The sequence below is a fragment of the Alexandromys fortis genome, unplaced genomic scaffold, assembly GCF_014885135.2.
Source record: "Alexandromys fortis isolate MF-2015 unplaced genomic scaffold, M_Fortis_MF-2015_v1.1 scaffold_51, whole genome shotgun sequence".
Taxonomy (NCBI): Eukaryota; Metazoa; Chordata; class Mammalia; order Rodentia; family Cricetidae; genus Alexandromys; species Alexandromys fortis.
Genome location: NW_026067925.1, coordinates 1,948,739 through 1,973,418, shown reverse-complemented (window position 1 = coordinate 1,973,418; position 24,680 = coordinate 1,948,739). Strand labels below are relative to the sequence as shown.

The following is a 24,680-nucleotide window of genomic DNA, read 5'->3' as shown; positions in this document are numbered from 1 at the left end:
ATAAGAAGGAAAAGTAGTCATTTCAATAAAATGTTCATAGAAAATAACATCAGATGAAAACAAAAAATTTTAGTAATTTTAAAAGTATTTCAATCAGTTATTATTGAATCCAATGCAATTTCACACTAAAGAGAATATTGATCTAAGCTTGGAACAAAGAACAGAACACTGCCAATTTAACACCCTGTACAGGAGAAATGGTATCTCTGAACATCAGAGTGTGTCGTTAGTCTAACAAACTAGAGTTGCTTAGAAATACTTACCATGTATCACCTGAGAGATTACTGGAAGTTGGTTGTCTACAAAGATCTGCAAAGCTGAAGTAGAACTGAAACTCCGTGTTGATGCAAGATGAGGAAGAAGAGGTAGGAGAACATCAGTCACCCTTTCAACAGCTTCCAGCTCAGAGTCAGGACACTGAAGAATGTTCCACTGCGCACCTCAGCACTTCAAGGGAAAGACACACATCTAGGCGGTTGAATGCCCTATTTTGGAAAAATTAAGTGTGCACTCATAGACTAGCTCTATTACATTAGTAGGTGAAGCGAGGAAATAATTATACCCATGGATAAAAATATCTTTAAACTCTCAACAGGTAGGTTTCTGCTTGCAGTACATGCTGACTAACACAGACCAACAATTGACCAAAGCACAGAGAATAAGAGACTGCAGAATGCTCAGCTCTAAAGAGAACACATATACCACACAACCCCTTCCCAGTGCTCATTGTGGACAAGGGAGCAGAAAGAGTATAAGAGGTTTTGGATGACAAGGAAAACTCTTCTAGACACAGCAGATGGAGTATCTGCACATCTGAACTGGCAGTGGTCTGACAATATGCACAAAACCTTGGTCAGCACAAATAAGATCAAATCCTGGTATGGAGAGGTGAGCTGAGAACACAATCCTCCCCCTATCCATGAAGTTATTGACAACTGGTAGCTACTGGGAAAGTCCATTTTCTCTAAGGGTGTAGTTACTAGTAAGTTGACTACTTACTGAAGTACTTTGGATAGCACAAATTGGCCTGGAACGTTAAAATAAAAGGCGTAAAGTTGTATGGGAAGGAAAAGGGAAGGATCTGTCAAGAGTCGGGAGGATGAATATGAAAAGGGTGGCAGATACAGAGAAGTAAGCCAGATACACATCAGGTGTGCAGTTCCCTGTCAGGGACTAAAGGGGGATAGTTGCTGCTTCCCAAAGCAGTTTGTTTTCTATTCACTGGGTGATATTGGGGATTACATATTCAAGAGTAGGGTTATCATAAGAATATCTCTTTCATTCATGTGCATAAATACATGTGCACACACACACAGATAGAAAGAGAGCCAAAAAACATATGTGAAAATAAACCCAGAAATGCCAGAAACATGACTCCTAAACAACAGAACTAAAGCATATTGAAGATGGGCAGCAATGGCAGATAAAGATCTCAAAAGTTTTTGGATAAAAGTGATTATTCTGAAAGAAAACAGACAGGTGAATTCAATACAGACATGGAGAGGAATGTCAGAAACAGAGGAAATGGTCAGCAAGTGAAAAAAAAATCACAGAAACTGAGATTTTTGAATAAATAACTGTAAAACTTAAAATGAAAAACCCAATGAATCAAAGGCAAATACTGTGGAAAGCACAGCCTATAGACTTGAGTAAGGAAAAGAAAGAGAACAATATTGAAGAATCACTGCATTCAAATGTAAATAAGGAAAATAAAATTAAGTAAGCATGGACAGTATCCAAACACTCAGGGATACAATCAAGAGATGAACCCCGAGAAGCTACGAGACACAGGAGCTGAGATAAATGCTAAAGTTACAGTGATTCATTCAATAAAGAATGTATCAAATCTAGAGAAAGAAAAAGATTCCAGCAAAAGAGGTTTTCAGAACCTAAATAGACATAACCAGAGAAGAATTTCTCTGTGACAAATTATATTCAAAATGTCCAAAGTACAAAGCAAAAAGACAGAAAAAAACTGTAAGATAAATGCCAACTCACCTACAAAGGCAGAAATATCATAATAACACCAGATTTCCCATCAGCCATTCTCAATACCAGGAAAGTATGGAGTGCTATTTCAAGCCCTGAAAGTAAATAACTGTCACACAAGATTGACTTATAAAGCAAAGCTATCTTTCAGAGCTGACAGAGAAATAAGAGCATTTGGTGACAAGAATGAACTAAGTCAGTTCATGAGAAACACTAGTCAGCACCACAGAAGGTTCTGAAAGGAATATTATATATAGAAGAAAAGGAAAGCTCCTAAGTGTTTAAAATTTGAGACATCCATCTGCAGAGACGGTTAATGTAGAGTGCATAACCACCCCCAAGTCTTCAATGATCATTTAGAAAGAGATCTAGAAGATAACAATAAGGGTCAATTTGTGAAATAATGGCATAAAGTTTGCATAAATATAAATTTATAATTTATTCAAAGTGATTGGACAGTTAATCACTGCATTATTCTGTGAGATCAGCAATTAAAAACAACCCACCTAAAGGGGAGAGCAACCCCAAGGGAGAGTTTTATCTCACTTTTTTTTTCATCCATCAAATATTTCCTGTTTTCTTACTAAGTGTTAGGTCTGTGCATTCAGCTCCTAGTACACAACAGTTGCTCAATAAATATTTATTGGATAAATATTTAGGTAGACAATTTTTGGTGTTGAATGCTTCACTGTGTGACTAAGAGGGAAGAATATGTAGAAATGACAGTTAAGAGAAAGAGTGTTCTGATGGGGCTGGTACAGAATACTGTGAAGGTATAAGGAGGAGTGTCTAGTCAAGCCAAGGGCTGGAGAACACTCTGCAGGAGGCACCATCTAAGAGAGTGAGAGCAAGGGAATGATGTGTGTACCTTGAGCACATAAAGGTAGAGGGAGCAGAACTTACAAGGTACCAAAGAAGAGAGATTACAGCTCACGGATTTAATATGAAAACCCTAAACCCAGAGGGTGCACGACTGATTTTTATTTCACCTCAGACAAAGTCTGATCTCTCTAGAATAAACTTTAACCATCTATAAAATGGATTTTAGTATTTACCTTAAGAGGTAAATATGCCAAATAACTGGCATAGTAACATCTCAAAAATGTTGGCTGTGATCATTATTATCTTTATTAATGAGAATAGTGTCCTGTTTGGGGGATAAGGTGAGGTTCCGAATTAGTCGAGAGCTGCATGACCCATAGTAGTCTTAAGAGGCAAAATCCATGGAATCTGTTTTAAAGAAGAGAAACATAGTTGCAGGAAGTGCCTCGATGTGTGGGGGCTCTCCAAAATCAAACATGGGATTTAACTGAATTGGGTATGCTATGGTGTACTTCCCATCTTTGTGAGTTGTGAATTGAATGAGCCTGTAATAGCTTTGTTAAAAACCATACAAAATTATTCTGAAATGAATCACGTTGCTTCTCTTCTGCCACTACAAGACATCGCAGTCTTTGCTTATCAGGAACTTTGCACACAGCAGCCTTTCCCAGCACACATGGGCATTTTCTCAGCTGCCTCTAAACATCCTCCAGCAGCAGTGAGGACCTCATCTGCCCTGCATGAAGGGGACACGGGAATTCCATGAGGGTTTGTGCTTCTGTTTTTGCTACTCCCTCGTAAACTCCATCACCTTAAACATCTCTTGGCCGATGCATACTTAGAAACAGGTTGTCATGGCTTCAAATCTCACCTTCTTTTTCTTTCATAACTCACAGAACTTAGTGCTTTAGGTCATGTCTGTGCCCTCTGTTTATGATGCATTGTCTTGTATCAGAATGCCTCAGGAAAGTTACCTGCTTCTTCCTGCAAGGTGCAAAGGGACTCTTAGCACTTATTTCCATTAACTGTACTTTACAAGCTTCGAGGAGACTATACAGTTCTATGAAGGTAAACAACCATTTATTTTTACATTTAGCATGTATCTATAGTCTACACAAGAACAAAAGCTCTTGTTTGATGGCTCAAATGTTGGAGACAGCTTTCCAAGGTTTAGAAAGCACCAACACACTACATTTTCTTTTACACAGCAAGAGGTTAAATGGCCTTTCATTGAATACACATCTTTAAAAATACTGCACATATTTTCTCCCATAGGTGATGCTCAATGCTTTTTTTTTTGTATTTTGTATTATAGAATCCAGCATTTACCCCCACCATGTTCCACATACAATGAGCCCTCCTCCCCATTTTGTTTTTGTTACACATATTAGAATTTACTGTGATGATTCTACCTGGGTTTTCTCCATTTCTGCACATCTTACAAACAAAGCCTTGACTGCCTTTGTTCCAAACGATTATTTCAAAAATGTTTGTATCGTAAACAGCCTTGGAAGATAAAGAAGCATCTCCCTCCGGAGTACATGGCCAGCAGGCTCACAGCACATTATAGCTGACTTCAGTTCCAAAAGCCCTAACTTTCACTTTTCCAATACAATTTGCCACAACACAAATACACTGCCTGCATTTAAATACAATACTGGAGCTTTACATTTTCCACAGAGACTCACGAGCAGAAGAAATGCTGTGTAGATAATTCCTTTTCCCCTTCCTGGTAGATAGTTACAGATGGGGGAAGAAGCTGGAATGGGAGGATCAAATGGGGAGAGGGCGGTAAGTGGGAGGGTAAGAAAGAAAATATGGGGAGGGACGGCTAAAATTAAGGGTCATTTGCGGGTTATATGGAAACTTCATACAATAGAAACTTTTTAAAAAATACATGCACATATTAAAGAAATCTTAAGGGATCCACCAAATAACAGGAAAGGCAAAGCTTCAACTAAACATTTCTAGCCACAAACAAAACCTCCAGTAGTGAAAATAGTTACATCTAATCAAGTTGTTCACCAAAGGAGGCCATGAAAAGCTCCAAACAGCCCAGGTGGTTTCCAAGACTCTTAGATGTTCTCATAATCTGTCTTCAGACCCATTGCTTAAGATAACACCTATATAAGAAAATACCTACATAACTCAATAAACACAGAGAAGTCGAGCTTCATCTCTACTGACTACTGTTCATTGTACTGGAAGGTACTCTGCATGCTACAAAAAAAAAAAAAAAGAAAGAAAGAAAGAAAGAAAAAAGAAAAAAAAGAAAAGAAAAGTAAACATCAACCCAGTTACAATACCCTTTGGTCGACAATGATGACTTACCTGCAAGATGTACTGGGACAATAGTGGCAGAAGACTAGATAGGTTGTGGACCTAGGTGAAAGTAAAATGTCACTGTTATATTCAAGGAATGTAGCTTTAAAACAACTCCTAATGGCATTCTGCTATATTCAGATGGGAGTATTGCTCGGCCATCAGCAGAAACGCTTCCTCCTGCAGTAGATGGAAACAAATAGAGAGAGCCATGGCTGGACAGTGTGCAGAGAGGAAGAGACTTTGAAACACTGATCTTAAACAGGATGTCCCCATCAAGTCCCTTCCCTTGGGTCTCAGAGAACTCTGATGACGAAAAGACAGGAAAGACTGTAAGAGCCAGTGGGGATGGAAGAGGATCAAGCCCTCGATGCAATAGGACCCCAACCCTAACCCAGAAGCTATCTTCAATTGATGAAACCACTTGCAAAGGAAAAATTGGTTGTTTCAAATAGAGTATCGCTGGTGATATAAATCACACTTAAGGGCAGGCCTCATGCCCAGCAGTAGACTGCCAACTCAAACCAAATTCAATAGTAGGTTTATGAGACTTTTTGTCTCATAATGCTTTGTCTTGGAATTTTCCCTATATCACAGGTATTTTACTTAAATATTATAATTGCCAAATTTGTTTCTATGGGTTTTCTGTATATGTAAATATATGTGCATGTCTCTGCATCTATATATTTTCTTGTGTTTTTTTCTTGGGCTATTTTTATATTTGTTTTGTTTTGTTTTGTTTTTCCTATTTTGGCTTGTTTGTATTTTATCTTTTTTTAAAGATGTCTGTTTATTTTTCAAGGAGCAAGAGAGAGAGAGAGATAAATGGTATAGATGTGGGTGTGAGGGGAGCTGGGGGAGGGGAAATTGTAAGCAGATTATAACGTATTAAAAATTTATTTTCAATAAAAAAGTAAAGTGCCACATTCAAGGCCAAAGGACTCCCCAAGCCCACCTGAGGCCACCAGTCCTCTTTTCCATCAATTCCCAGAATCCTAGCAAGAAAGTTTGCAGCCACCAGAAAGTCCTTAGAGAGATGTTCTCTGGGGAAATGAAGAATCTCTCAGTGCAAACCTGCTTTTTCACTGGCTGTCCTGTACATACAGGCATAGTCCCTCAACTTTTGACAGGCTTCTTCCTTAGAAATTAGTGGACAGTCAAGGTCATTTTAATGAAGGTAGGCTATACTGAAGCACTGAAAGCCATGAGAAAACTGAAAAGTGGAAGATAATGCATTATATAGACAGAAGAGGTTTGTGTCCAACAACTGCACGCTTCAGAACAAGCAACTAGAGGAAACAGAAGAAATCCATGCATTTCCAGACTAAGTAATTAGCATTCTTAGCAAAAATAAGAAAAGAACACGCATTCAAAGGCATTATCATATGATACTAAAAAAAAACAACTCTAGAGATGAGAGTGAAAACGAGAAATTAGTCATAGTTAGGAGACCGAGATTGCAAATTAAATTAGACTTATAAGCAATTACACCAGAAGGTAGAAAAAGAGTCCATCTTAATCAGGAGAAATCATGTCTAAGCTAAATATATACATTCAGAACCTAAGTAGCTACGGCAAAGACACATTTGCAGTGACGTAACATTCCACATTATATTTTCTTGGGAATAAAGGAGTATCCTATCAAAGCAAGGGACCCAGGAAATAGAGAAACTAATGGAGAGAAAATGGAATTACAGAATATTAATGAAGAAAAACTAAGATTATAGTGTTGCAGCAGTAACAGACAGGAACCCAATTCAGCTTTAAAAAAAAAGGAGAATGGAAAAACTCCTTAAGACAAAAGAAAATTAAATAAATAGGAGTATAAATAAATAAATTCTGTAGAAAATTACCTGACATGCTTGACTATTTTACTACATGGAAAGATTCACGGCTCTGATACTAAGCTTGAATGCTAATTAATTATAGATAATTATAAGTTAAACAAATAAACTCAAGGTTCCATAAAAAAATGCAGGAGATGTGCACTTATAGTAAGCTGCATGGCTTAGCTGTGAATCATATTTGCATATCATAATAATGCATGATCTGAAAATAGACTTCATTTTTACAGGGAGGATGGCAGGAGGGGAAGCATGTGGGTGTGTTTAGGTTCATGTTCAGGCAGATGAGATTACAAATGAGCTAAGAAATCAGGAGACAAAGTCTAACGTTTAGAAATCAAGAGGCATCAATATGTGCATCCTCTCTGCACTCTGCCCGTCTTGCGGAGGCCCACACATTGAAAAGCAGGAGAAAGAGTCAAAGCAGCTGCCTCTAGAAAACAAGACTCAAAAGTGGACAGAAGACTAATTTCTAAATAGTGTAGCACTATGTTACATTTTCAATTTTTATTCAGATAATTAAATTGTTAACAACTAAGTATTACTGGAGGAAAAACAGAAAAAGTAGGTGCATGGTTTCTAAACAGAAAGTGGACACTAATACAAAATTAATCAATCAGAAAAGGCTTTCTTAGAAACAAATAGAAACTAGAAAACCTTAGTAAATGGAAATAGAAAAGCAGGATATTTCAACCATTTATCTAATTCTAATAAGCATTAGCGGATTCAGCTAGCCCACTGAAGCAAAGAATATCACAAAGTGAATTTTGATAATCTGACACTCCATTATTTTAATATATGTTAAAATAATGCACCACAGAAAGTTTCAAAATAAAAAAAAATGAAATGGTATTCAGGCAAATGCAGAAAAAATGAAAGATAATGCCATATCTTCAGTAGCAAGCAAGATATTATTCAAATGGAAAATCACTAAGGGACTTATAATATTGATAAACTAAGTGACTCACTGGAACATATTCCATTCATGACTTTATAATGTCCTAATAGCATAGCTTTAAAGTATAATATGATAGAAAATGAGAAAACTATCAGGAGAAACTGGCAATCAGCCAATCACAGCAGAAGACAACACTACATCTCTTCAGAAATTGAATGACCAAATTGTCAGTGGGTTCACAGGATTTAAAGGATTTCAGTGACAACTAATAAGCCTTATTTACAATGCTTGAAGGCCCCAATATTGCTTCAACACTGATACTGTATATTCCCAGACTGCAATGCAATAAAATGGGAAATGAGACAAGGGGAAAACACAGCCAAGCCCACCCCTGTAACCTTTCCACTTGGGTAGACTTTGTCTAACAGACACTTCTGTCACACTTACTGATAGTATAGGTTGCTCTCAGTACTCTCAGTATATGCATTTACAGTCTTTATTGTAATTGCTTGAAGTATGTACTGTTTTCCCTCACATTTTATAAATAATGAAATTAAGACACAGGGAAATTAGATAACTTCTTCAAAGTTATACAGCTAGAGGCAGAGCAGAACACAAGCCTGGGGATCATAAATTCAGACTCTGAACTTTTGATAGCTTTCCTTGCATTTCTTTAGAGGTGAGGGTAGGAGTGGAAGCCAGAGGATACCCCGTGAGAACCAATTGTCTTCTTCTACAACATGGGCCCCAGAGATAAGACTCAGGTGATGAAGCTTGTTAGCTAAAACTTCACCTGCTGAGTCATGCCTCTCTGACCCTGAGCTCTTGATTTCTTGGTAGGCTTTTTCTCTCAACATAAATAAATTGTTAGTAAAACAAGGACTGAGAACTAAAAACAGATAAGCCTAGACCTTAAAGTCCTCTATATTAAAACTAATGTGACACACCAAATGCTTGCAAAAATATGTGGGTTAATTGTAAGAATCAAAAGAAAAATTTAGAAGAATAGTAAACCAAGAGAAAGTAGAAGCCAAAGGGTGAAATGAAAATTAGCTTTAAAAATAAAATAAGTCTTAAACAACAAAGGTTTTTGTGGTTTTAGGTTTTTGCTTTTGAAGTTTGAATCTCTGAAAAAAATGAGTTTTAATATGAAAGCTTAAACAATATTAACTAGAAAAATTAGAATGACAAAATAAGGAAGGTAGGAGAAGTGGGTACAGAGAATGATACAGATAAGCCATGTACTTATAAAATTATCTCTTGAGCAACTTGATATTGAATCAAATTTGAAAAAAAAAGATGGAATGGCATAGTCAAAATGTGTGTGCATGTGTATATATATATAACAATATTTTTATTTATGGCTTTGTACATATAATTACATGTTAAGAAATACATTCATATACTTTTTAGTATGTCTATACCTATATATTAATACATTCACATATATAATACATATCTATGTATAGAATCATAATGAAACCAATAATACACAGAAAATGTACTGCAATTATCCCTCCAATGGGAGTGATAATAGTGAAAAAGATATCAAGTTCAAAATTTAAAAGGTTGTGAAATTTCCCCAATACTTAAAAAAAGCTGCTAATTGCAAACATTGGCTACCAAAAATAGATAAAACAGGAAGACATAATTATCAGCCAATACATCCTCCTGAATATTAACCTTCATCAGGCGATGAAAGGAGACAGAGACAGAGACCCACATTGGAGCACCGGACTGAAATCTCAAGGTCCAAATCAGGAGCAGAAGGAGAGAGAGCACAAGCAAGGAACTCAGGACCGCGAGGGGGGCACCCACACACTGAGACAATGGGGATGTTCTATCAGGAACTCACAAAGGCCAGCTGGCCTGGGTCTGAAAAAGCATGGGATAAAACCAGACTCTCTGAACATGGCGAATAATGAGGACTACTGAGACCTCAAGAACAATGGCAATGGGTTTTGATCCTACTGCACGTACTGGCTTTGTGGGAGCCTAGGCAGTTTGGATGCTCACCTTACTAGACCTGGATGGAGGTGGGTGGTCCTTGGACTTCCCACAGGGCAGGGAACCCTAATTGCTCTTTGGGCTGATGAGGGAGGGGGACTTGACTGGGGGAGAGGGAGGGAAATGGGAGGCGGTGGCGGGGAGGAGGCAGAAATCTTTAATAAATAAATAAATAACAAAAAAATCAGCCAATAATGAGTATAGAGAAAAGTAACAAATTGAGTTCAACTATGTATAAATGAGCAACTAGGGTCTGTCTTAAAACATAGGAATGTACCCACATTCAAAAAAATAATGTAATTCACCACTTATCAATGAAAGAAAAAAGGCATGTAGTTATATCAATAGATAATGAAAAAGAATGTGCTGAAATCTTTAAAATTCATTCATGATAAACTTGTAAACAAGAACTCCCTTTCTCTTCCACTGGGCATCTGCCTGGGTTCTGTAATAAGTATTGTGGTTAAGAGTAACTAAATCAGCCTGGTCTACAAGAGTTAGTTCCAGGACAGGATCCAAAGCTACAGAGAAACCTGGTCTTGAAAAGTAAAACAAAACAAGTCAAAAAGAGTGATTAAATCATGAAGCACACTGAAATAAAAATCTAGAAAAGACTAAAATGTCTCTATTACTCCTAGAAGTTAGTTTCATATTAAACCCAAAGCAACGTATCAAAATAAGCACAAGATATAAAAGTCAGAATGGAGAACCCAACTGCTAAAATGTGAATATAATTTAATTATAAATGCTTCTTCTTCCTTTTCAGAAAAGTTTCCTTTATTCCAGATTTTTTCCATCTTATTTCAAATGAATGTACAGTTGGAATCACAATTTTAAATATTCAGTCATTTTTCCAGCTCATTATTTTAATATCACAGTTTCATTTCTCCTGGGTTTCTGCTCAGTTCTCTCTCAAATATCAAAAAGATATACACTGAATAAGAGTACCCAGGATAACTTTGAAAGGGGGTTTTGACAAGTAAGACCCCAAATTAGCTGAATGCTTCAAAATCTGCCTAAGATCCACTGTCCACTTCACACTTGTCTATGGTTGCTCCCTGCAGAATTTCAAATGGTCTTACTGAGGCTACTCATGGGCTGGTCTCGATCAGTGGTAAATACACTACGTATTTATCTCTTGGCTGTGGTGTGCTGGCTCATAAAGTCTTATGAGCCTGAGTACTTCCAATTTCTCCTGGGTAAATGTTTGAGGACCTTGAAAGAGATTATGCAGAATGAACTGAATCCCTGGCTACAGCTGCATGCTTGTCATTCTCTCTGGGTTTAATTGGCTTGTCAAAGATACCACAATAAACTATCTGGCGTTCAAATATTCATTTCTTGGTATAATGGAATATAGAACAGAAAGCCTTTCTTACGCTTTGAACATTTAAGAGAAACTAGCAATTCTAGAGAACACGAATTTAGGAATGATTCAGATGAAATCCTTCTAATCTTCCATACCGAGAAGGTCCTCGGCTTGTCCCAGGTGAAACACGGTGATGCTAATGCATTGCAAAGCCAGCAGAAACAGGCATTTGCAAAGGTTCAATATCCTCAGCAGATGCAGTGCTCCATGTCCCTGGCATATGAGAGATGATCAACCAGTAGTTTTGAAAGAGGTCAATAAATGATTGGATCACAGTTACTCCAACACTCAGATTGAAGGCCTCTCAAAGATAGCTGTTTCAGTGTTTAGGACTGGCAGACCCCAGGATATAAATGACCTGCCTACAGAACTACAGCCTTAAAAAAAGTCTTTGGGACCTTTGACTCTGTTTATAGCAGTCATTCAGAGACAATTGTTTCTGGTCATCCCCTTGGCAAGGCAAGATTATGTCCTCATTCCAAGTCCCTGTGGAAAAGCCATGTTTGTGTATGTATGTAATAGGTTTGGAAATCTTTTTGTTACGGAATCTCCAGTTATCATGGTGTTGGATCATCATGTGTGTGGCTCAAGGGAATTTACTGCTCATGAAGATGATCTAGGACAAGGCAACCCACAACAATCCATAGCTTCAGTTCGAGAAGATTCAGAGGTCTCTTCTGTCCTCTGCAAATACTGGACATGAATACAGAGCATATAACATATGTGCAGGCAAAACACTCAGACACATACAATAAAAATAAATTTTAGAGAATGAAAAAGTGGTGCTGTGGGAAGGCACATGAGTGCTGAATGATACTTCCTGTGTATTTGTTTTTTCTAGATCTGACTAACCAGGTTAGTCTGTCTCTGTGATATAGTAGTTGTGCAGTGTGCCTGCTGCAGCATAATGGGAGGACCAGAAACAATGGTTCAAGTTTTTATCTACTGGATCAGGAAGGAGCCCAGCTCTGGCCTGTAAGATTCACGTCCTGTTCTTTTTTTTTTTCAAGTTTGAAAAGAAATGTTTTTATTGACTTTAATTGAGCTCTACATTTTTCTCTGCTTCCCTCCCTGTCACTCCCCTCCCCTTCAACCCTCTCCCAAAGTTGCCATGCTCCCAATTTACTCAGAAGATCTTGTCTTTTTCTACTTCCCATGAAGATTAGATCCATGTATCTCTCTTAGAGTCCTCATTGTTGTCTAGGTTCTCTGGGATTGTGATTTGTAAGCTGGTTTTCTTTGTTTTATGTTTAAAAACCACTTATGATTGAGTACATATGATAATTGTCTTTCTGGGTCTGGGTTACCTCACTCAAAATGATGTTTTCTAACTCTATCCATTTGCCTGCAAATTTCAAGATGTCATTCTTTTTTCTGCTGTGTAGTATTCCATTGTGTAAATGTACCACATTTTTCTTATCCATTCTTTGGTCAAGGGGCATTTAGGTTGTTTCCAGGTTCTGGCTATGACAAACAATGCTGCTATGAACATAGTTGAACACATGTCCTTGTGGCACAATTGGGCATCCTTTGGATATATACCCAAAACTAGTATTGCTGGGTCTCAAGGAAGGTTGCTTCCTAATTTTCTGAGAAATCGCCACACTGACATCCAAAGGGGCTGGTACAAGTTCGGTTCTGTAACATGATGAAGCAAAGGTTTATTTTCTGTGACTTAAGGTGGCCTTATGGTTCTTGTCTCATGAGATATTAATTTTTCCTTGAAATATTGACAAGTAGAAAAGAAACTGCATGTCCAATTTTGCCACAAAATTTAGAAATCAAAAAGCATAAATAACGGGAAAAATTGTCACTAGTCTTAGAGAATATCAGACAAAGATTTCAAAGGGTTTATTGGTCAATTTACCCTAAACCAATATCTTCTTGGTGTCAGCTGAGTTACATCAGGAAACTAGGGACAACCTGTTCTGTTTCCTCTGTATTCTATCACACTGTTAGGACTTGGTACCTGCAAGCAAGTAGGGGAAATCTTACTCTGGTCAAATGAACCGAATTTTACCTCCTTGTCTTGAAAAGGGTATTCCCAAGAATGCATTATTTCCTCATTTTGTGTCACAGAGTTCAACTATGTGTCATAAGGGTGTGAGTTTATGACTAACTAGCTCATGGATCAATGCTGCATTAGTGCAGGTCATAAGTGGGGCTTTGCACAGTGAGAGATGCTGCACTCCTCTATGAAGGGATTCCAAATGAATTTCTTTAGGACTTCCAGAGCCCTGGGATTGCTCAATCGTGCCAATTAACATCCAGATATTCCACCCATCCTTGAGGTCATTCTTCTTCCCTGCTTGAATGCTGTCTTGCTCTGGATGCTGTCTGCCTGCCATGTCTCAGGGTGAACAGCACAATTTAAAAAGGAAGCTGCCATACAAGTTGAAACCAAGCCTGGGAGAGAGGAAGTGTTAGAAAACAACCTGAATTGTTAATGGACATAAAGTGTTTGTGATTTAAAATATGTGACCACATTGATCACTGGGTACCACTTACTGACATGTACCCTACCAGATTCTACAAAATGTCTTCTCAGCATATTCTCAGGACCTCTTCACATCTGTCTTATGTGGATTAGGTATGCAGTGCCTTCCTTGTATTCATAAAAGCCAGAAACTGAAAACAACTTAGATGTCCGTCAACCAAAGAATGGATAAAGAAAATATGGTACATTTACATAATGGAGTATTACTTAACTGTTAAGAAAAATGACATCATGAACGTTGTAGGCAAATGGATGCAACTAGAAAAAAAATCATCATGAGTAAGGTAATCCACACCCAGAAAGACAAATATATTGTATGTATTCAATTATAAGTAGATATTAACTGTTAAGTATATGATAATCAAGCTACAGTCCAGAGACCCAGAGTTGTTAGGTAAAGAAAGAGGATAGCCCTAGAGGAGACACATGGATTTCCCTGTGGAGGGGAAGTGAAATAGAATTTACAGGTGGACTGGAGATGGGTGGAGATTTAACTGGGGTGGAATAGAGGGAAAAAATGTGGGAAGACACAGGTAGAATCAAGGGACATTGGGAATGTGTGGAAATTTAATGCAGTTGAATCTTCATAGAATCTATGAGGGTGACCCAAGGATTTGGAGTCAGAACTGGCCATCTTTTGTAGCCAGGAAAGGCTTCCAGTGGTGGGACTAGGTTGCATTCAGTTTTGCTATTGGCTGTGGGGCTCCTCCATTGGCGATTCCTAAACAACCCAGCTGATTTTAGGATGGAAGATCACTCTCTGAAATCAGTGGGACCCCATTGCCAAAGATGATGGCCACACCTCTCATTGAATGTAGAGAGGTAGAGTTGGTGCCTGCATGAAGTTTTCACCTCTATATTCTGTTCACTTTGGCAGGAGAAGTTACTCTTCTGGCTACTGAAAGAGAAACCTAGACACCATGCCAGCCACAAAACCTCCTACCTATAATCAGTCGTGCCTTCAAGATGTGCTGGGACAGGGGCAGCATAGACCTTGTGGGACTTGACAACCAGTGTTTGGTTTAACTTGAGGCCCATGTCAAGAGAGGGGGACTCTTGGAGCCCACAAGACTATACAGTAAATGCACAGCTGACAGACCAATAGGCAGATCCACGGGAAGTGTATATGTCCACTTCCACATGGAGCAACCAGTTTTGCAGAGCTGCGATAACACTTGTATTTTGAAAATGTCTCTGTCACATCTGTAAAGACCCTGTAAAGCCATGATTCTTCCCTTTGAAATGGGATTTGTTCCCCAAGCACCTCAGCAGTGTGACTTCTAGACAGGCTCCATTCCCCCACATAGATTGGTGCCTTGTCCAGTCATTATCAGAGAGGCTTTCTTCAGCAGCAAATGTGGGTGATTACAAAGGCTCACCCCCAGCCAGACATTATGTGAGAGAAGAGTCTAAATTGGAGGTATCCATTGGGTCCCACCCCTCAGAGATCAGGCAACCCTGTGGAAGAGGGGGGTGAAAGGTTGTAGGAGTCAGAAAGGATAAAAGACACCAGGAGTACATGGCCCACCAAATTAAATAATAAATTTCATATAGACTCACAGAAGTTAAAGGAGCAAGAACACTTCCTGCATTGGTCTGCACCAGGTTTTCTGCATATACATTATGGTTGTTAGATTGGTGTTTTGTGGAACTCATAACAGTGGGAACAGGTGTGTCTCTGACTCTTTCACCAGCTCTTGGGACTCTTTTCCTCCTACTGGATTGCTTTATTCCAGCCTCAATATTAGGACTTTTGCCTTGTCTTATTGTATCTTGTTTTGTCCTGTTTTGCTGTTGTCTCTTGGAGGCCTGCTCTTTTCTGAAGAGGAAACAAGTGGGGGATAGATATTGGGAAATTAGAAGGTGGAAGAGGACTGGGAGGAGGAGAGAGAGGGGAAACTGTGTTTGGAATCTATTGTATGAGAGAATAATCTATTTTATATTTAAAAAAAATAAAGTAAAAAAATTGAGGCCTAAATAGATGAGAAACATTTCATGGTCACATGGGAAATAGGGCTCCTGGGGTTGATTTGATTCCAGACCCCCCTACTCCTATCACCACACACTTCAGCATCTAGAATGGGTATGAAAGGTGAGACTTTCAAATTTATAGATTGATGAAATTGGTAACAATTATCCATGACCTCATAAAAGAAAGAAAGTGTGGGGTATGGGCTGTAGGTGATCTAAACACACAGAACTGGATCCCAGAGTTGTAGGGAATGGAAATGGGAAGGAAAGGAATGGAGGCAGCAGAAATTCAATGTGTTGTTTTCCTGTTATGTACTAAGATATGAGCTTGGCAATTCACATACAGTAATTCATATAATCTCCATAGCAACACTAGGAGTAAGTAGGTATTATTCTTCTATTTTATAGGTAAGCAAATGGAGACAAATGAAACGAGCAATGAAAATCAGATGCCTCTCCATTTACACTGGGGTTAAAGCCAGGGATTTCTATAAACTTAAATATTTTGTTGCTTTTATCACTGTTGTCTTATAGCTACTAATATTTCAAAGTGCTACAGCTTTTACTGTGCTTAATTAGGGATGAGAAAGTAGAAGCTAAAATACAGTCTTCATAAGAAGGGAACTGAGATATTAAATTGAGTGATTTCTGGAAGACGAGAAAGAAAGCAAAAGTGAACAAGAATCATGAAATGCTCTGGGTTCATACAGCGTCCACCTTGACATGCAAATGCAACATCCCTCTTCACTGTCATGGTACCGACCTCAGATATTTTGATTTGACTGGTAAGGGGCAATGTTTTGTGCCTAGATTTACCAAATGGAAATTCCTCAGGGACAGCGATAGAGCTGAGCTGGCTTCTTAACTCCAAGACGTGTACTTCATGTATCTTCTAGCCAGGCCTGAAACAATTCTCTCTAGGTATGCTTCTTCATGGTGTGACCCTGTCACATGACCACCTAAGGCCAGTTCAAACTATAAATTTGGTCTCAGTGCCTTTTCTGATATATTTATATATACTGTATACATATGTACACGTATACACACACTCACACACACATATATATATATATATTACTAGCCAAGCTACATGTGGTTTCTAGCACTTTTTTTGTCTTATTCTTCCCTCATATATACATCATGTTTCTCTCCAACTCCTATATCCTGTTAACCCCAGGAAGTCTTAGAGTGCTTGGCTAGAATCTGCCAACCCATGATGTATCATTCCTGAGGCCCTGCTGAAAACCTTGGATAACCCTGTTGCCTCCAGTCTACTTCATTTTTTTCCCATAGCCAAGTCCCAATTTCAGAGCTAGGCCAGAGTTTTCCCTTTGAAGGTTTTGGTAGAACCACAGATTCATCTATTTTATGGTCTTTCTAGTCTTATACCCTACTGACTTTTCCAGCAATGATATTGTGTGACAGCTATCAGCTTTCAAACTCAACCATCAACTTCATAAACATATATGCTTCTTCCTGATGGTGCTTCCCACTTTGGAAAACCATTTTAATGTGTCCATCATGAACCAAATGCCTTTCCATCTCCACGACCAACAAGAAACCTCAATCCCAGGCTGTGCCACTTAGGTGTCAATAGCTGTTCCTGCTCATAGCCGTGGGTACGACTACCATGTGGCCATCTGAAATTCACTTTCATAATCACTCATGGGCGAAAAGGCATGGATGCAGCTGGTGATGGATCCTGGGGTACTGAGTGGAAATGACGTAATCACATTGGTGAGTTAGAACCTGGCCTCGGCATGAAAATCAAAGCACTAAAACGGCAGTCTCCATTCTATATGTATGACACTGTACTATTACTGAAGACATCACAGTTTTTTTTTTTTTTTTTGGACTTGGGATTTGGATGGGACCTGATCTGAAAACCTCCTCCATGAAAACTACCTTTTATAGTACCAGAAGATGCCATGAAAGTTGCCAAAAGAAAAAAAAAAGTTCAATATGATCTCTATGAACCATACAACAATCAGCATGCTAAGGTGTTCCTTAAGGAGAAATAGTGACTCTCATATTGGGGCAGTCACCAGCAGCTCCCTAATGGGCTTAAGACATGCTCAACATGAGGGGAATCATGTCTGGTATTGGAAACCTAAACAACTACCCTGGACTGGTGAGGTCATAGATCTTAGAGGAGATTTTACAACTGTCACTGTACTAGACCAGCATAATTCCTAACTACATATTAAATATTTCTCCCTATACCCACAGGTAAGTGTAGCTCATTCATCATCTAAAAAGTTTCACTTTCTTTGCCTCAAGATAGAAGCAACTGTGGAATGCAATTCTAGGATATAATCCTCTGTTGGACTAGGATCCAGTTAAACTCCCGCTGAGACTACATTCTTGCTGAACCCTCTTTGCCACATTCTACTCTGTCATTCTTTTCTATGATTCTATTCCCTGAAACAATCACTTGGATTTGGGTCCTTGTTTTGAGTTCTACTTACAGAGAAACTGATCTAAGAAAAGGGGATATGGTAAGTTGAATATAATTGGGCTCTAAAAGAATGTGAGGAGCAGCATTATTAGGAGATGTGGCTTTGTTGGGGTGGTGTGGCCTTGTTGGAGGAAGTGTGTCACTCTGGAAGTTGGTTTTGAATTCTCCTATTCTCCAGCTACTTGCAGTGTCAGAGACCAATTCTTGTTGCCTGCAAGATGTAGGACTCTCAGCTAATTCTCTAGCACTGTGTCTGCCTGTACACTGCCATGTCCCACCATGGTGATAACGGACTGAACCTCTGAACTCTAAGCAAGTCCATTAATTGAATACTTTCCTTTATAACAGTTGCCATGGTCATCATGTCTCTTCACAGCAATAGAAACTCTAAGACAGGAGGTATCTGTATGTACTGGGAAATAACTAGTCTTCATTGTGAGTGTTCTTTTTGCATCTGTTGCACATACATCAAAAACTGAAATACAGTAGAGCCTTCATGGTTATTTATAGAAAACAAGAATGATAGACAGCTGTGGGTATCAAAAATACAACTGGCATCAGCAAGAAGTCCCCGATTCTCTCTCTCTCTTTCTTTTTTTATTATTTTAATACTTGCTGTCATTCATGAAACACCATTTTTGATTCGTTATTAAAGATATTCCAGGTATTAAGCATGTTTAAATACTTTATTCCTTCAATCCTCACTGTAAACCTTAACAAGTAGATGTTTTATAATTCTTGCTTTGGAGATGGAAAAACATTGAGACCGGAAATGATTAAGTAAATTTCCCGAGGCAGTATGGCTCATTTGTGGCATAGTCTGCATTTAAACACAAACAATTCAGTCCCACAGCCTGTAGCTGCATTTTAAGCTCCAGTGATTATTTTAACCAACTTCTTCCTTTATAATAACTCAACTGTACCACTCCATTTGTCTAGAAAAGAAAATTCTCCCAAGTATGGATTTATGCATATCTTGAATGATATTAGAGATGCCTAGAAACAGGTTTAGATGTTTAGCAACTGTGTTGCAGTTCACTTTAATTTCTCAAATATTTTAATGCATCTTTTCTCGACTCGATCAATTCACGGAAGAAGTCTGAGGAAGGTAGATGAGGGCTTGCCATAGGTTGAAAGGAAACTAAGCTGGTATATACTAAAACGCAGAGACTTCAGTTTCTGCTAGACTGCCAAACCCATGCACATGTCCTCTTTCCCACAGCTCCTGTCTGCCATGACTTCTTTCTGAAGACCAATGATGCTTAATGAGAGCTACCTCGACAAGGTAATATTGTATGCAGAGTGCAGACTCTGGGTCCAGAGCAATACATGCCTCAAATATTAGTTCACCATTATGCACATGAATCATAGGAACAGTCATTTAATCCCCCTGATTTTTGTTTCCTGTGCCTATAGTGGAGTTGATAGTACCTCAACCTCCACCTCTCAGAGTTACTGACTGGGCTCATTAGCTCAATGGAATAACATTTCCTGGCACATAGGAAACAGTGATAGCTATTAGCACCTCCTCACAGTGATGTCCTGACCACATTGTTCTGAGTCACTTTGAGGTCAACATTAATCACCTTGTATGGTCTTAATGAAGATTTTCTGTTTTAACAACAAAGTGATTGAGTTCTTTCTCCCAAAAGGTCTTGACATTATAAATGAGAGTCTCCTATAATCCCTGATCTGTGTTCCAGTAAAAAGTAGTTATTTTCCTAGCTGCTTCCAAGAATTATTGAACACAACTAACTCATGTTAAGAAATCACTCAGTTACCTTTCTGGATTGCTCCTCAAGATCACCCTTTCTTATACCATGCTAATTTACTGGCATGTCAAATATATCCCACAGCATTCATTCTCTTGCCTTGCACAGTCAGTATGAGGAAGCCCAGAATTCTTGTGCGCATGAATTCTCACATTCAGCATGAAGAAACCCTTAGAAAATCACGCACAGCTATTTTATTGTAATATTCATTTGATATATACCATTTATTAAATTCATAGTTCTTCTTTCAGGCTTAAGTTTTATATGATTAGATATAAATAGTGCAATTATTATTATCCAATAGTAATCAAGTCAAATTTTCATGTTTTGAAATTGGGCCAGCAAGCTATCTCAGTGAGTAAAGGTACTTGCTACCAAGCCTGACTACCTTCGTTCAATTACTAGGACTGACATGGTGGAAGAAAAGAACAAACTCCCAAGTTTTCCTCTGACTTTCACCTTCAAACTGTGGTGTATATACACATCTATTACACACACACACATACACAAACATACACACACACACATACACAAACATACACACACACACAAATATATACTTGTAAATTTTAAGAATTTACAAACATTTTGAAATAGGTAACATCTAATAGAGCTCTTGGCCAAGGAGCCCCATAGAAATTTCTGACATCTCAGGCTACTAGTTTCTCTCCAAAAACTGATGGTAGGTCCCTATGACTGAAAACAATACCTACATCTCACTGAACATAGACAAGTCAAACTGGTGCTTACCTAGAGCCTTCCCCACACCAGCTAGTGTCCATGTTACTAGAAGGTACTCTGCATTCTACCAGAGGAGAAAGATTAGCACCAACCCATCTACAAACCCTTCCATTTACGATGGCAACCTGCTTGTACAATACTCTGGTACAACAGAGGCAGAAAAGTTGTAGGAGTACCCAACCACTATCTGATTGGAATTAAGGCCCACTCCATGAGATGGAACCCATACCCAACACTGCTTGGGTGGCAAACAGTCTGAGATGAAATAGACCATGGGTCTAAGGGAGAAAGCAGAAAGCAAATGCTACTGTTTTGCTAAAGGAATGTAGCTTTTAAATTTCTCCTAATGACATTCAGCTATACTCCATAGACCAGTGTCTTGCTCGTCCATCAACAGAGAAGCTACCTCCTGCCGTCGATAGGAACAAATACAGAGATCCACAGTTACACAGTGTTCAGAAAGTGAGAGACCTTGGAACAATCAATACAAAATGGGATGCATTCATCTAATTCCTCCTTTCAGAGCTCAAGGAACTCTAAAAAAGAAGAGGCAGAAAGATTATAGGAGGCAGTGGGGATGGAAGACACCAAGGAAACATGCCTTCTACACACAACAGGACTGACATACATATGAGCTCGCAGAGGCTGTGGCAACAGGCAAAGAGCCTGCACAGCTCTAAGGTAGATGGGGTCCCAGGTTTGAAAGAGTTAGTGAGCACACGCCCCCACCGCTAACTCAGAAGCTATCTCCAATAGATAAACCCTTGCAAAGGAAAAATTATTTTTTTTCCAATAGATCCTCACTGAGAATACAAACAATACTTAAAGGCTGCCTTGATGCCCAGCAAATCGATGGCTAACAGAAACTCAGTGATATTCTTGAAGGTTTTTTTTTCTCACAATGTTTTGTCTGTGCATTTTTCCTTACAAAATTTTTGTTTATTTATTATGGTTTTGAATATTGTTTTTATGGATTTTCTGTGTGCACAAATGCGTGTGTCTCTGAATCTATATGTGTTTTTTGTCCTTTTTCTTTGGCTCTTTTTTAAAACTCTGTTTGGTCCTATTCTCATTTGTTTGGTTTTTTTTTCCTATTTTATTTTGTTTTTAATGCCACTAAAGAGAAAGATGGGGGTGTGGGTTTGGGTGGGTGGGGAAGTAGGGAAGGTCTGGGAGGAGTTGGGGAAAGATAAATTGTTTTCAGAATATATTGTATGAAAAATTATTTTCAACTTAAAAACATTAAAAAAAAAACTTGAGAGCTAGACTCAGTTGACAACGTGCTCACCACCTAAAAGCCAGGTGTTGTAATCTCAGTCCTGGGAAGCAGGCACAGCTGGATGCCTGGAGCTCAATGGCTTGGCAATCCAGCATAGTCAGTGAGCTCCAGATTCAGTGACAGACCTTTCTCCAAACAACAAGCATGATTAAGAAAGACAACTGATTTATCAATCCCTGGCTTCCACAGCCACCTGCATACATGTGCACAGGTAGCCACATGCATATAGATGCACATACCTGTTGAACATGGTGTCAGGGGGGGCATCAATACCCCCACTCAAAGTAACTGGAATATTGTAGGAGAAGATGCAGGAGTAGACATCCTGCAAGAACCTCAGGGAAATCTGTTTTGTGTCCTCCTCCAGACCCTGAAAGCCTCCTACTGAGGTCTAGACCTGAAATCCTAAACTAAATTGATTATCATGATTCACCTCCAAGAACTATCAGAACCTAGTTCCAAAAAAAAGTGACATACAGAAGTAGAGTTGTCCACAGCAAGTTCATTCCTCTTTTTTGCAAGCTTTGTTTGTAGAGCCAGGCTGTATACGTTCTATCCTTGCCCGTCCCAAATCCCAGCTTGTTTACTCTAAGGTAGCAGCCTGGGCTCCTCATAGAGCTTTCACCTATAATTTGAATTAATACTACTGACTTCACCAGGTCTTCTGGAAGATTAAATGAGACAGAAATCTGTAAACATGTCTGTCAAATATTAGTTGGACTGAAACTAAACATCTCTCTTTTCACCATGTACCATATTTTTATAGCATCGCCCCTGTTCCTCATTTTGAAAATCCTCTTAATTATCCCAGAACAGCCTCCAACCTGACCCCCTGCCTGTTGTGACCCCAGGGCTACTAATCATATCTAATGATAAGCAATTGATATGGAAATAGTTTCGATCTGAATGAATGAACTTGATGGAAAGGTTTACTAAATGATTGGCTTTCCCCTTCCATGATCTACTACACATTGATTCAGGCACAGCCCTATTGACTTTTCTCACTCACATCGATCCCTTCACTGTGACTATCCCCAACCTGAAGATAAATCCCAATTATCTCTGTTATATTAGAAGCTTAACTGGTTTCTCTGCCTCTTCTCTCCTGCCTCAAATCCATCAAATCACTCTAGTGGCAGGTCGGTCAGTGTCGGGGATGTCTTTTTGCAGCAAGGAAGGCGGATGGACGTAAGAGAGAGGGTAAGGTAGATAGATGTTTTAAAACAAAGTCATTTTCTTAAGTGACCAGTTGCTAAGTCTGTGAACTGGGAGAATAATTTAAAGCCACATAAGATGTCCTTATAAGTGATAAAAATCTAAATGATGTCAAACTTGCCTCACCTGGCCTCAGTTCAGCCACACAAGGCAGCTTTTCTACATTCAACCTCCCTCTAATCAAGCCCCATCTCCTTCTTGCCTCAGTCAAGATGATACACTCACTTTACTTAATTGTCATCTCTCACCTACAACTAAACTATAAACTCTTTAAACGTCTGAGCACCATCTCCATCATGAGTGTAGTTCCAGAGACTTACCAAGGGCTGGCATACAATAAGTACCTGAAAAATGAATGAAAACAGTTCAACTCTGCATCTTATAATAATAAATTGTTAAAGAATCCATAGAAGATCAAACTTGCAACTGGGTAGTAGAAGCTTGCCAGATAGAGAAGGGAAGAAAACCCTGCATAGAAAGGAGAGCACTGAAAAGCTTGCCACTGCCTCCTAGACACCAAGAGTCTAAAGATTATTCACTTCCAACCCTCAGTGCCCTGACAAACATAGGGGTAATGGGATGCCTGTGCAACCAGGGATATCTTGATGTGTATGCATGTGTGTGTGCATGTCAGTGTGGGGGCTGGGGTGCTACTGGGAACTGAATCCAGTGCAACCTAGGCAGCTCATATCTGACCTCTTTTATTCCAAAATAAATTCTAGATTTTTATTCTGCATAGAATCTATGCCTGAAAGTAGTAGAGCCTAAACTTTCTAAGAGCTAAGCTTGAGCTTCCTAACCCAACCTTCTATACTGTTTTCTGCTAAAAAAAAAAAAAAAAAAAAAAAAAAAAACCTTTTCCAGGACTTCCTTAACACTCATCTGGGGTTTGGGCAAATAAGATCCACACATACTGCAATCTTCAGGTCCCTCAGCGGTCTCCACTTAGCTCCAAAGGCACACAGGATGTCTTTGGGGCATGGCCCCAAGAAGTACCTCAGGCCAGTCATGGGAGGACATATTCTCTAGCTTTCAATACCTTTCCACATAGAGGACTGACAGGTGTACCCAGCTTATAAATCCAACTATATTCCTGAAAGAATGTTTCTCCTTTCTCTCCTGGGTCTCAGCCCTGTCATATCCCTCTTAGTCGCTTGTTCTTTCCTGCCCCTGAACAATGGGACCTACAGAGCTCACCATTTCAATCTCTCCCCCTTGGCCTCTTCCAGGCACATCCTGCTATTCCTACTGGCTGGACAAAACCACGTCAGAGCTCTTTAGGTAAGGGGGCTTTTTAGCCTGGATTGAGATTCTTCATAAGAGTGTATTTCTTCCACTAGTTTCCTTTGAAGGATCATACGGTTTTAGGGGTAGGGATGCTCACTAAAATTTCAGAACCATTCTTCTTCCTCAAGACAAATGGACTTCAGCCAGATCAGATCTCTCATCATTAGTCTCTAATAAGAATTTCTTGCCTCTCTGAAGAAGTCCCCTTG

At 39.0% G+C, this 24,680-nt stretch overlaps 1 long non-coding RNA gene across 1 annotated transcript in view; it reads right to left on the bottom strand.

The window, feature by feature from the left end:
• Nucleotides 1–5,141: 5,141 nt before the first annotated feature.
• The window catches only part of LOC126502182 (uncharacterized), a 73,596-nt gene continuing 54,057 nt past the window's right edge, over nucleotides 5,142–24,680 (bottom strand). Inside the window, exon 3 of the long non-coding RNA XR_007591856.1 lies at nucleotides 5,142–5,193. This is a non-coding gene — a long non-coding RNA (uncharacterized lncRNA). The remainder of the gene's footprint in view (nucleotides 5,194–24,680) is intronic.